Genomic DNA, 14,749 nt, shown 5'->3' on the forward strand with positions numbered 1-14,749 from the left:
GTCATGACTCTGTTTTGGTTTGGTTTGGTTGGCCCTTGCATGCTCCATGCACTTGTAGTGCAATTCCATGAAATAGCCTAACATGCATCATGCTTTGACATGTCATTCTAGCATGCTTTTTGCTTAACTTCAATAAGACTTTGTCCATGTTTTAGCATGCTCTAGCTCTGATTTTGGTTGTTTTGGTCATGCATGCCATGCTTTGTGTAGTTATAGTGCATTTTAGCTTGTTAGCTTTGTGCATTGGGTCCACTAGCATGCATTCCTTGGCCTATTTGAATGATTTGACATCATTTCATATGTGATTTCAGTCCATGTTTCATGGTCATGCACTTGCATTTATCATCCATTCAATGCGTTGGAGGGCTTGCCCCTTTATGCCTTAACATGAACCATTGTGTATGCCTTCATGCCTTTGCTTGCGAGCTATCATTTCAATGTGTTTTTGGGGTTATTTTTCCATGATATAACTCTAATTTTTGTTGGTTAAGTCATCCCATGCTTGGTCTTAATATGTGTAGTGTAATCCACCTTATTTGCCTTGTATGCATCATGCCTTATGCCCTTCATGATAGCTTGTTTTGGCTTCCTTCCATGTATGTTTTAGTATCATTTTGACATCTTATAGGACTGTTTTGGGTTGCCTTTGCAATATCCTTCATGTTTTGTATAGCTGTAGTGTAATGGGCCTTGCTAGCTTTGTGTTTTGATGACTCATGCATGCTATCTTTGACCTATTTAGATGATTTGGCATCATTTAATACTTCATTTCAGAGCTTATAGAATGCTTATGTTATCACTTCATTCACCCTTTGAGTGCCTCTAAGGATTGTGCATTTGTCGCCTTGTTTGTGGCCTAGCATGTATGCCATCTTGCCTAGGTATTTGAACCTTTATCTCAGCATGTTTAGGTCTTTGTTTAGACCTTTTTAACCTCTGTCCATGTTTGGTTCAATCATTTGTTCCATGTATTGCATGCCCTTTGTGTAGTCCCTTTAATGGCTTTATGCCTTAGGTCCTCTTACATGCTTTACTTGTGTTGTTTGAATGATTTGGCATCATTTCACACTTGATTTCAGAGCCTTTAGTGTTGTCACACTTCCATGTTTATCACTTCTTTATGATGCTTGAGGTTTGTGCTCTTAGGCCTAATTGATAGGCCAATGCATTGTGCATGCATACCGGGTCTTTTGTGCCTTCATTTTGGTGTTATGGCCGTTGATTTGGGCATGGCTGAGGCCTGCCCATTTTGGTTTAAGTCCATCTTTGCGTGTTGTTGCATGCTTGTCACATTGCATGTTGTTGCATGCTTGTTAGTTTGCATGTTGTTGCATGCTAGTCTACCTTTGCATGTTGTTGCATGCTAGTCCATCTTTGCATGTTGTTGCATGCTTATCCATCTTGCATGTTGTTGCATACTTATTAGATTGCATGTTGTCGCATGCTTGTTATTGGCATTGTTGTTACATGCTTATTACATTACATATTTGCATAACATGTTGTCTGTGTGCATTACATTGTGTTCAATCGGGCGTTACATTGAACACAAGGTGGATTAGCTCATTTCATACTTGAAGTGATGAAGTGAGCCAATCACCCTTGGTCTCCATTTCCTTTGACTTCCCATGATAAGGACATGGTCTTGGTGTCTTATTTGTCATGCATTTATTGAAATTTGCACATGTTGGATCTTTGGCCATCATGCATCGAGATGCGTGATTGATGGTCTTGGATCCGATTATGCCTCCCCCTTGATGTTTTGAGGTGATATGGAGTGGCATAGTGCGTACATACCCTTGGGAGACCCTCTATTTTCTCTATTTTGTGCTCTGCTACAACTTGGTGTCACAACACACTAGTGGCCGGCACCCCTCTTATTGTTGGCCGGCAGTGCATTGTTGATGGTCAGCAGTGTGCATCTCTGGCCGGCAGGAGGGTCGGCAGCAGCTCCTCATGGCCGGCAGGCCACTGGTGCACTCCCCAGCACTATTTTGGTAAGTGTCAGCAGCAAGCACCGGAAGACACCCTACAAACAGAGCCTCTCGAGAGCAAACCAGAGAGCTTTTCGAGGCGAAAACTGAGCATGCATCTTCTACTTCTTCGAGCAAAGCTGGAGCAGCTTAGTTTGATGCTCACTTGTTAGTTAGCTTCAATTTGTAATTTACTTAATTAATTTGTTAATTAGTTAAAGTGATGTAATAATTAGTTGTATCTAGTTATTCGATTTGTGTTGTGTAATAATTAGTCTAATTAGATTATTAGATTAGTTAAAGTAGCTTAGCTTAGAATAGCTTAGCTTTCATTCGGACCCTCCGTCAAGAGGGCACATTGTTGTAATAAGTGTGCGTGCGTGTGTGCATGTCTTCCAACCCCACATCTTTCTCCCTTTTACTTACCTGCTTTTGATGGTTAGTTTTAGGACATGTTTCAATTAGCATACTTATGCTTCACATGTTTGCATTCATTCATTTGTTTTGCATGCACTGGGCTCGGCGCATCATACAAACTGCGTTGTATTTCAATTCCAAGTTGAATACATGTATCAAGTTGCATCTCATATGCCATCTTAGAATAGTCGAGCCTATTTCTAGTTGCATTTTGCATGTGTTGCATTAGCCATCTTAACATAGCTAGGGTCATGCATTTGATTACTAACTAGCTTTTGTTTTGGCTCGGAGTACTAGATAAGCTTTTATGCTTTAGCATCTTGCATGAGTGTGAGTGATTGCCATGATAGCATGCTTGCCATGAGGCTATGTGCTTATATGATATAACTGCTTGAATACCTGTGGGTGAAGGTTAGATTACTTGAATTGGAACAATTCATCGAAATGCGAGTTTTAAGCCTACTTGAGGTGGCAAAATCATGTTTTCTAAACCCACTTGAGGCTGGCAAAATCCACATCTTAGCCTACTTGTGAGTAGCACCTTCAAACCATTTTCGAACAAACAAACATGAAATGTTTTGTTCCAACTTAGGCGATCTAGTCTATACTTGTATGCTATGTGCATCACGTAGTAATTCTAGGCTAATAATCGGAATAAGAACACATGTATTTTGAAAAACAAGATATCATGCTTAGTAAAGGCCGATCTTTGATCGGGTGAGCGGGGGTGCTCATTTCAGGACCTTCCCCTCTCGTACCCAAGTTCCCGAGCCGAGGCAACTTTGGTGATGACGGACACGTGGCCTTAGGCAACGAGTCAGGGTTTCCTAAATTTTCCAAAATAAAACATTTAGGTGGCGACTCTGTATCTGGCAAAGCAGTCCATGTTTGGCACTTCTTTATAAAAATCAGTTTTCCAAAATGATTTGCCGAATTTTGACTCTTTGGTGATTTATCGGTCTTGCATTGCACTTTGCGAGATTAGATTCAGAACCGTGACATTGAGTCCGAACTGTAGTAAGTCCAATGAACAAAACGGATTTTCGCGCCTTCGCGCACAAAGCCGGGACGTTCGGGCGGGTCTACACTTATAAAGGATAGAGTTCTATCGGAAAGTTGGATACTGATCATTATAAAAGTACGACATCCCGTGGGTTTAAGGTATGTGATTTATTTTGTGAGCTTTTGATTTGAGTTGATATCTTGTGAGATATGTTGATTGACTTGATCGTTGGAGTGCCCCCGCGTGCCTGTAGTATTTCTTGTCTTCTTGTGCACAGGTGCTAGCTTAATCTATTATTCTGTGTGCTCTCCAGCTAAGTTTCCTAGATCTCGACAAGAAGATCTGTTTGGTTGTGAGGTCAAAAATTAACACCTAAATGTTTTTATTATTAATATTATTGTTGTTATTTTTGTTTCGTGCAGAATGGAATCAATTAGTTGATCATGATGTGAATTAAGGAAAATAACATGATGGAATGTTGGTTCCAAAGAGTAGTGAAGCATGCATGATTTGAGGTGGCAAACGTGGCTTTATGGAGGATGTAGCAAATGCGGCTATATTGAAGGAGAAACTGCTTAGTAGTTATTGCTGAAAGAAGCCTTGGGTGTTAATTATAAATAGACAAAGAGATGCAAGTAAAAAAGACCATCAATCAAATCCAAAAACTCTAAATAAGTTCAATTAGGAGTAGATGACTTATAGCATTAGAGTAGTTTATTCTTTTTAAGAGTAGTTTTAATTTAGTGATTCTATAATCGTTTTTTGGTTATTGTAATCAGTAAACTTTTTTTCTAATCCTTTTGTATTTTTGTTTTTATTGTTGTTCAAATTTTTGTAACAAGTAACAATTTCAGCAGTTTTAGTTTGTTTCTCTTTATCGATTTTCTCCAAAGAAATCCTTGATCTGTTCAAGGCCTTAGAGCACAACCACATTGCTTGGTCTATTATGTTTTGTGAATCTTTTTATTTTCTCTATCGATTTCATTCAAATTAGATTTTTGCTAACGAATACATAGAATTATTAAGAAAGAAATGAAAAGAAAATGTGAAAAATAATTTTCTATTAAAACTCATTTTGTATATCTCGAAAAGGAGAGGGATTTTGAGGGAAAAAAGAAAAAAATAATAATAACAATTTAGTTAAGTTTTGCTTTTGTTAATATCAAAATTAATGTTGGCTTATGAATTTGTCCTCCAATCCCTTGGAATTTGCTAGCTCATGCGTGTGAGGTTGAACTAGCATATCGTTTATTCCATCATAACTAGCTAATATATTATACATTATTAAGTAAAAGGGAGTTTGTAACCCATAAGGCCTCCACGAGTTTCAAGTTCTCAATTTAAATTTCATAATTTTTTGATTTTTAAAAATTAAAAAAATTCTATTGGCTAGCTCTTATTCAAGAAAAAAATAAAAATAAAAATAAAAATTAATATCCCTTCACTCAATCTAAATTTCATAATTTTTTTATTTTTAAAAATCAAAAAAAAATCTATTGGCCTGCTCTTATTCAAGAAAAAATTAAAATTAAAATTAATATCCCTTAATTTATGACTTTCAAATGGAAAGTATATCAAATCTAAAAAAAAAAATGAAAAGTATACTAATTCATTTCAAAATTTAAATTTGAGGATCACTAAATATGAAAAAAAAAATTCTAGTAATTTAAATTTAAAATTGACACAATATAAATTTAAAATTATAATGATCTATCCCATGATTTATGAGTTTTAAACATAAATTATTATTAGCTCATAATTTTTGTATTAAGGAGCAATAAAAGTGACATTGAGATTATTTATATATTTCACAAAAGAATACCTTTAAGAAGAGATATTATGAAAGTTCAAAACCTCATACAAAATTTATATACTATTATAATTGCAAAACGTTGTCATTTTATTAAAACTAAAAGTTGTAATTCTTTTTCTTTTTTTATTTTGTTTAATTTTTGTTAATATGTGTCACAATATGATTGGTTTATAAATTAATTTTATATTCTTAAAATAAAATTTTAAATTTAGATTCTTCCTTAAATTATGTTAGCAGAATATGATCAATATTTATTCCTTAGTTTATGTATATTTTATTAAATTCTAACATAAAATTTTAATTTTAAATTATGTTACTATAATTAGAATGGGATCAATACTCACATGTGTCATAGTGATGTGTTATAATATTATTGGTCTAAACATAATATGTTATTAAATATACATATTCAAACTATTAATCGCTATTAAAATTTATATTTTGTCATTTTTGGTTTTAAATTTTATAATTTTTTGTATATCCTTCTAAATTACAAGGACTTAAACAATAAATTTTTTTAATACAAATATTTTTTTAACAAAAGACAAAAACATTAAGAAAATGAATAACTTTTTTAACAATTGTCAAATATAATGGATTTTAATTTTCTTTTTTATCTGAATTGTCAATTAAACAAATTAAAATAAAATATATATATATATATATATATATATTTGGCTTAAATAGTTAAGAAGTGACTTGTGCTAAAATCAAATAGAAATAAACATTTTTTTCTCTATTCAAAGTGATAGTTGGTGAAACTTATTTTTTTATATAATAAAAAGAAAAAAAATATCATTTTGCCCTCCAAACTTTCACACGTTTTTCAATTTGACCCCTAAGCTTCGATTAATATCAATTTTACACCCAAACTTTCAGAATTTTGGTCAATTTGGCCCCTACTGTCACATTCCATCTACAATTGGATGGAATGTGCTGACGTGACATCAAAATTCATTTAGAATTTCATTTTACTCCTCAAACTATACCTTAAAAATCAAATTTTCCCAAATATAAAAAAAATTTAAATTTAAGTATTTAATAAATATTTTTTTACCCCAATAATGAAAAAATTAAATTTTAAATAATATATACTGCGCAAAAAATAATAAAATATACAAAAATCCTTATTTAGAATTATCTTGAGATTATGAAGCACGAATAATTCGACAAACATGTTGTACCCGTACTAGGTATTTACTAACGTATGGTATTTCTACATACGCACTGGGTACACAAAATACATGCTGAAAAATTTCCTTCTTAATTTTTGGCATACCCAGACATAGCTAGTAAATACCCAAGTCGTACCATACATCAGTCGAAATAATATTTTCTTCTACAACAAAGATAAAATTCCTTTTTTAGACTTCTTTTTCATTTTTAGTTCTGTGCTTAGCATGATTTTTGTAACGCCCTCAAAATATGATATAGATCAACCCAAGAGATTCATATACATAATATGAAATGTATTACTTTCATTTATTAGAGTTCACATTACAAAAGAGATTACATGCATTATACTTTCATAAATATTCATTTTGAAACTACAGCATGTAACACTATATAATTAAAACGAAATGAACACCCTACGGGTTTACATCTTTCCAAGATATTACTTGGTTATAGCAAAAAGAGTCCTAAACTCTATACAATTAAAGCCCTCGACTTGAATAAACATATAGCATAAAGAAAACAAAAATAGAGCCTTCAGCTCCTAAACTCTTCCAAGCTATGTCCTCATGGGAGGTGGCAAGTCACCTGTACCTGAAACTGGTTATCCCAAGTAGGGTGAGCCAAAGCCCAGTAGAGATACACCAACACAATATATGAAATTTAACTAAGATATATGCATCAGTTAAATGTTTAACTTTTGCGACCAATTTACATACTAACCATGATCATCCGGTATTGACATTAACATTTCAATCTATTTTCCATTCATTCATTTCCAATCAATTCATGAACATAGGTCATCATTTTGAAATCAACCCAAATTGAGACTACAACTCAATTATTCACCATAATATATATATTCATCACTCCAATACTTCTATCTTTGCCATTTTACGGAATTCTCATCCGAGGGAATCGGCACCCAATTACACAAGATTTCGGGACTTTCACCCTAGAGACTCCGGTCAACTTAATTTTAAATGGAGTCCATCCCCTATCTCCTCCCAAAATAGTGGAGTACATCCCTTATCTCCTCTTAAACAAAGATACATATACAATGTATTTAAAGACCTTGTCTTATGCAATGACTAACTAAATCACATATTCATTGGTTTAATCAATCGTCATATTCAATGACATAATTCACATGATTAGTTTCAATTTGCCTAATCCTCATGCAGTTTCTACAACAATCGCGGCTATCCTCCACCGATAGCCCAAAACAAATATTTCTAAACAGATATATTAATTATCAACAGATAAATTATCACATTTTCCATAGGTGTATGATTTATCAAATCTAACTACACCATTCAATCACATATCCTCCTAATTTCATGATTCCAATAACAATTTTATTATTTACACAAAGTAATTAATTCAACCCAATCTAGGGCAAGTTTCTCCCTATTCCAAAATATCAACCCATATGTCTAAATTTCACCATTTCAACATTAGAGAACCTCATACACCAAGCCCCATAACTATTTTGTAAATCAACAAGAAAACCCCTCTTTCAATTTAGAACCCAAATCCTAACTTCACCTAAATCACTCCCAGATCCAATTATATATTCAAAATGACAAATATCTAGGTTAAACATCATAACAAAGTATAGATATCCCAACCTCAAAGTTAGGAGAGCAAATGAGATGAAGAAGAACTTCAAAAAGCCCCAAATTCGGTTTGACTCGGATCAAAGGGAAGCTTTTAAGGTGCTCCAACTCTTTAACAAAGGAGCAAGGGTTGAGAGATACTTAAATCTTGGAGTATTTGTAGAGAGAGAGAGGGTGTTTTAGAGAGAGAGATAGTCGATCTAGGGTTTTTAGGAGAAAAGAAATCAAAAAGTGAAGTAAACTAGGGTTTTTATGAGAAAAGAAATCAAAAAGTGAAGTAAAAATCACTCTGCTGCGGACTGATATATACGACCTTCGCTCGAGTGAAGGAGTTGTCGCTCGAGCCACCAGACACAACAAGCGACCCCGCTTGAGCACAGAATACATAGCTTCAGGTTTGCCATAGACGTAGATTCACGCTCGAGCGTAAGAAGTCTCGCTCAAGCGAAGAAACAATTTCACAAGACTCACTCGAGCGAAGAACTTCATCTTTCCAGAAAAGCTGCATCTGGGAAAGAAGCCTGAAGACCCTCAATTCTCGCTTGAGCACAAAAAACCTCGCTCGAGTGAAGAAACAAATACACAAGGCTCGCTCGAGCGAAGAGGCCAAAATTTGGGCAACAACCATTTATACCAACTAACAACCAACCTGTTCCAAACTCGCCCAACAAATCCCAAAACTCAAATTCAAGACAAAGGAAGAAACATGACATAGACAACAACATACAATCATGAAACCCGAGTCCGGAACACAATAAAGGTTAGGGCAAAATCAGGATCGTTATAACCTCCCATCCTTAAAGAATTTCGTCCCAGAAATTTTAGTACAAGTTTCAAAACCATGATTTTCCAATTTCCAAAAAAAAAAAAAAGATTACAATTCAATTCTCATCATCATGACCCACCCACCGGTCATCCTATCTCTTCTCAAGAGAACAATCCAATATATATAGCCCAACACATTCTACCAATATGCATGAATCAAAATTTTTAACTAATTTTCAATACATCCTCCATATCTCCAAAACATATTCAATGTTCATGATATATTTGCATTTCCAAAACTAAAACAATATATACAATGTTCAAACTAAACTTGCATTTCCGAAACACATTTAACATTTACAATGCTTTCATAATCCAAAACATATACAATGTTTTTATAGTTCATAAACAAAACTAAAATCCCAACATACATTCAAATATCAATAAATAAGTCCGGATATTTCTCTCGGACTTCCAATTCACATTCCCACATTGCTTTCTCAACTCCATGATGTTTCCACAGTACTTTGACCAAGGGAATTGTCTTGCCTCGCAAAATTTGGTCCCGTCTATCCAAGACTCTCACCAGTCTTTCCTCATATGAGGCATCCTCATCTACCTCTAAGTCGGTCCAATCCAACACATATGATGGATCCGGCTCATATTTCTGAAGCATACTAATATGAAACACGTCATGTACTCCAGAAAGTTGCGGAGGCAACACCAAACGGTATGCTACCTCCCCAATCCGCTCAAGGATCTCAAAAGGGCCAATAAATCGAGGGGATAACTTCCCACTCTTCCCAAATCTCATCAAACCCCGTCTAGGTGATATTTTCAAAAAGACGTGATCACCCACCTTGAATGACAAAGGTCACCTCCTATGGTCGGCATAACTCTTTTGGCGACTCTGGGCTATAACTAATCTCTTACGGATGAGTGCCACCTTCTCCGTCGTTTCCCGAACCAACTCTAGACCTAACAAAGGTGCATCACCCACCTCGGCCTAACAGATTGGAGATCTACACGGTCCGCCATACAAAGCCTCAAATGGTGCCATGCCAATACTCGATTAGAAACTGTTATTGTAGGCAAACTCCACTAAGGGTAAGTGTCTCTCCCACGAACCCTTAAAATTAAAGACACAGCCTCTAAGCATATCCTCAACGATTTGAATAGTATGCTCGGACTGCTCGTCATTCTGAGGATGGTAAGCCGTGCTAAAAGTCAATCTAGTACCCAAGGCACTTTGCAAACTCTGCCACAACCGAGCAGTGAAACGCAGATGTCTATCCTAGACAATCGTCATAGGAATCCCGTGCAACCTCATTATGTCCCGAATGTACAAGTTAAGAAGGTAATCTACCGAATCTCTTACGCGCATAGGAATAAAATACGCTGACTTAGTCTACCGATCAACTACAACCCAAATGGCATCGCTGCCCCATTGTGTCCTCGGAAGACCCATAACAAAATCCATCGTGGCAGGCTCCCACTTCACCTCAGCTATAGGCAAGGGTTGCAACAAATCCGCTGGCCTCTGATGCTCGGCCTTCACTTGTTGACAAGTAAGGCACCTCGACGCAAACACTACCATATCCTTCTTCATACCCCTCCACCAAAACTGGCAGCTCAAATCATGATACATCATTGTGCCTCCCAGATGCACCGCAAGGCGTGAATGGTGAAACTCTCGGAGTACTTCCTCTTGGCAGGACTCCGGCACGAACAAACGGTCACGGTATCTCACACTCTGGTCGGGATACATAGCCAACCCTCTTTCTACCTTTCCGTTAGAGATCTTCTCCTAGAGGGATTCTACCTCAAAGTCACTTCTCTGTGCTTCCAACACTCAATTCATAAGTGTAGGTTGTGCAACTACAGAAAACAAGGTTGTAGATTCAACGGACTCGCCGAAATGCAAGTCAAACTCCCCCAAAGTACCCAACATCTCCCATTCCTGGATAGCTATACAAGCTACACTACTGATGGATTTCCTACTTAGGGCATCGGCCACAACATTGGCCTTTCCCGGATGGTAATGTAACTCGAAGCCATAATCTTCTATGAACTCCGTCCACCTTCTCTGCCTCAAGTTCAAGTCCTTCTGTGTAAATAGATACTTCAGACTCTTATAATCAGAAAACACCTTAAATCTCTCACTATACAAATAGTGCCTCCAAATCTTCAAGGCAAAAATCACAGCTGCTAACTCAAAGTCGTGAGTAGGGTAGTTCCTCTCGTGTGTTTTCAACTACCGTGAGCCATAGGCTACTACTTTCTCCTCTTGCATTAATACACAACCCAAACCCTTTCGTGAGGCATCACAATACACTGAATAGCCCAAACCCTTCTCCGAAATGATCAAGAATGGAGCGGTGGTAAACCTAACCTTAAGCTTTTGGAATGACTTTTCACAAGTCTCACTCCACACAAATTTGACCCATTTTCGCGCCAATCTAGTCAAAGGTGAAGCTAGTCTGGAGAAATCTTTTATAAACCGACGGTAATACTCGGCCAATCCCATAAAACTACGGATCTCGAAGTCATTCTTAGGTTATGCCCAATCTTGCACTGCCTCAATTTTGGATGAATCTACAGTCACCCCTTCCCCGGACACCACATGGCTTAAGAACTTAACCTCCTTCAGCCAAAACTCACACTTCCCGAACTTGGCATATAGCTTATGGGCTCTAAACAACTCAAGCACCACTCACAAGTGTCCCTCATACTCCTCCTTAGGGGGTGAGTCAATTAGAATGTCGTCCACGAAAACAACCACAAAACGATCTAAGAACTCCCAAAAGATCTGGTTCATCAAGTCCATAAACACAGTTGGTGCATTGGTTAGCCCAAAAGGCATCACCAGAAACTCATAATGGCCGTACCGCATACAGAATGCCGTCTTCAGGATATCCCCCTCCCTTACCCTCAACTGATGGTTGCCCGATCTCAAGTCTATCTTAGAGAAACAACGAGATCCTCTCAACTGGTCAAACAAATCATCTATACGAGGCATAGGATACTTTTTCTTAACTGTAGCCTCGGTTCAATTTTCGGTAGTCAATACAAAGTCTCAAGGCTCTATCTTTCTTCTTAGCAAAGAGGGTCGGTGCTCCCGAAGGCGAAGTACTGGGGCGAATAAAACCCTTATCTAGTAATTTCTGGAGCTGAATCTTCAACTTGCTCAACTCAACTAGCGCAAACCGATACGGTACCATAGAAATTGGTGTCATGCCAGGTACTAGATCAATAAAGAACTCGATCTCTCGGTGAGGTGGTAAAATAGTAAGATCCTCGGAAAGAAATCCAAATACTCATAAACCACCCTTCGTAACATAACCTGGGCCTCATTACACTCACTACTCATAAAGCTAGCGAGGAGACAACTAAGTTCACTTCACCCACACGGATCATACATCGTTGGTAGGACTCTACCAACCCGACCCCCCAAGAAATGAAAACAATCGCCGGTCAAGGTACATACAGTAACCCTCTGACGGTAGCAATCTATAACAACCCAGTATGACGATAACCAGTCTATATGCAAAATAACATCAAAACTAGACATATCCATCAATACAAAGGAAAAAGAAAGCCGACGATCAGCGAGCTCTATATCATAGCCCCGACACCTCTATTTCAAAACCATCTCACCCCCAATAGGTGATACGACACATATAGGAGATGCTAACTATGCCAACTCCAACCCCAAAACTGATGCAAATGCAAAAGATATAAAGGAATGGGATGCATCCGTATCAATTAACACACTAGCAACTGAATTGCAAAACAGGAAGGTACCTCTCACTACTGATGGAGCAGGTAAAAGATTTGATGTTGTAACAGCATACACGCGCCCCGTAGGCCTCTGATCAACCTGCTCACCTCTCGGGGCATAAGACTGCCACACTAACTGAGCCGAAGAGGCTCCCTATTTGGCCCTCGAGGCCTGTACTGACTGAGCTGGCTGGTGACTCTGTGTCTACCTCGAACCAGACGCACCAAGGGTACCACCCAATTGTGGGCAAAACCTCTTCAGGTGCCCCGCCTGTCCACACTGATAACAAGTGAGCGACTGGCCTCTACCCTGACTCTGGCCCTGGGGATGGGCCAAAGATGATGCTGCTCGTTGCCCTCCTCCTCTCTGTGGGCAAGCTGGAGACTTGTGGCCCAACTGACCACATTTGTAATAGGTGATGTCTCCCTGACCACCCCTCCCAAAACCCGAACTCGGTACCAAAAAAGTAGACCTCGAGTGCGCTCTCTAGGACTGCTGAGGGTTGGAACCCCTCTGCCTCTTACTATCCTCCTGACTAACCTGACTCCTCTTGGAGCCCCTCATTCTCTTCTCTTCTACATACATAATAGTCTCAAGATGGGCTGCAGCCTCCACAAGGCGCCCATAGTCTCTAATCATGGACTCGGCAACTCTAAACATGAGTCCAGTCCTCAATCTCTTCTCAAACTCCAAGCACCTACGCTCTTCGGTCGCCACCAATTTCGGTGCAAACCTAGACAAGCTAGTAAAGGTGGCTTCAAACTCAACCACTGGTGTATTCAACTACACTAACTTGTTAAATTAATCTCTCAACTTCTCCCTCACTGTAGCAGGTAGGTACTTGTCCTGGAAAGCTTCAACAAAGGCTTCTAAGTCCCTCCAATGCGCCTCCGCGTATATTTCTACCACTGACCCACGTCTCCCTTCAGTTGGAAGGATGACAAGGTCACTCTCAAACCTCCATCTTCGATGCCAAGGATCTCAAACGTCTTTGTCATCTGCTCTAACCACTCATCAGCCTTCAGTGGCTCCTTCGGGTCACCCAAAAACTCGTCCGGATTTGACCGGAAAAACTCCCTCTTCAGAAAAGAAGGCCCTGCTTCAACTACTTAAGTCTGGACTTAATTCTTAGCCTTGAGAATGTCCATGGATTCCCTCAATGCTCCTGCCATTTCGTAGGCTAAGGTGCCTATGGCTTGTTGATCTACTGGCTCAGCCACGTTGGTCTGGCCAACTCCTTCCTCCTGCGCCGGAATCTCATCCAGTATAGGCATCTCATGCCTCCTAGGCCAACCATGCCTACCACCACGGCCATGTCCTAACATCCTAATAAAGATAACAAAAGAGATTAGTACATTTACAAATGTGCCGAAGCTATCTCACTCACGTCCTAATACAATGGACAACTATAATTCACTCTATGTAAGCACATAATCACATAAGCACATACGAGTTTCATTTCCAGATAATGACCGTCCCGTGGCATTGCTAGAGTTCTAGTTAGAAATGACAGTGATCAAGTGCCTTTCCAACGAGACTTCTAGAAGCCCATAGACCCGATCAACATCCTAGAAACTAGATCCCACACCCATATAGTCACATAAACATGTTATCATATAAACACATAACGTCATACTTAAGTCTCTAACAAGCGAGGCAAACCCATTATGGTACTAACCACTTCTGACGTACCCAAAGTATTCAAACCCGGTACGCCCTGATACCAAGTTGTAACACCGTCAAAATATAATATAGATTAACCCAAGAGATTCATATACATAATGTGAAATGTATTACTTTCATTTATCAAAGTTCACATTACAAAAGAGATTACAGGCATTATATTTTCATAAATATTCATTTTTAAACTACAGCATGTAACACTATATAATTACAACGAAATGAACGCCCTACGATCTTACATCTTTCCAAGATATTACTTGGTTAGAACAAAAAGACTCCTAAACTCTATACAATTAAAGCACTCGGCTTGAATAAACATAGAGCGTAAAGAAAACAAAAGTTTCCTAAACTCTTCCAAGCTATGTCCTCGAGGGAGATGGCATGTCCCCTGTACCAGAAAGTGGTTTCCCAAGTAAGGTGAGCCAAAGCCCAGCAAAGATACACCAACACAATATATGAAGTTTAACTAAGATATATGCATCAGTTAAATGTTTAACTTTTGCGACCAATTTACATGCTAACCAT

The sequence above is a fragment of the Camellia sinensis genome, chromosome 10 (assembly GCF_055761805.1).
Source record: "Camellia sinensis isolate YWXY chromosome 10, ASM5576180v1, whole genome shotgun sequence".
NCBI classification, from domain to species: domain Eukaryota; kingdom Viridiplantae; phylum Streptophyta; class Magnoliopsida; order Ericales; family Theaceae; genus Camellia; species Camellia sinensis.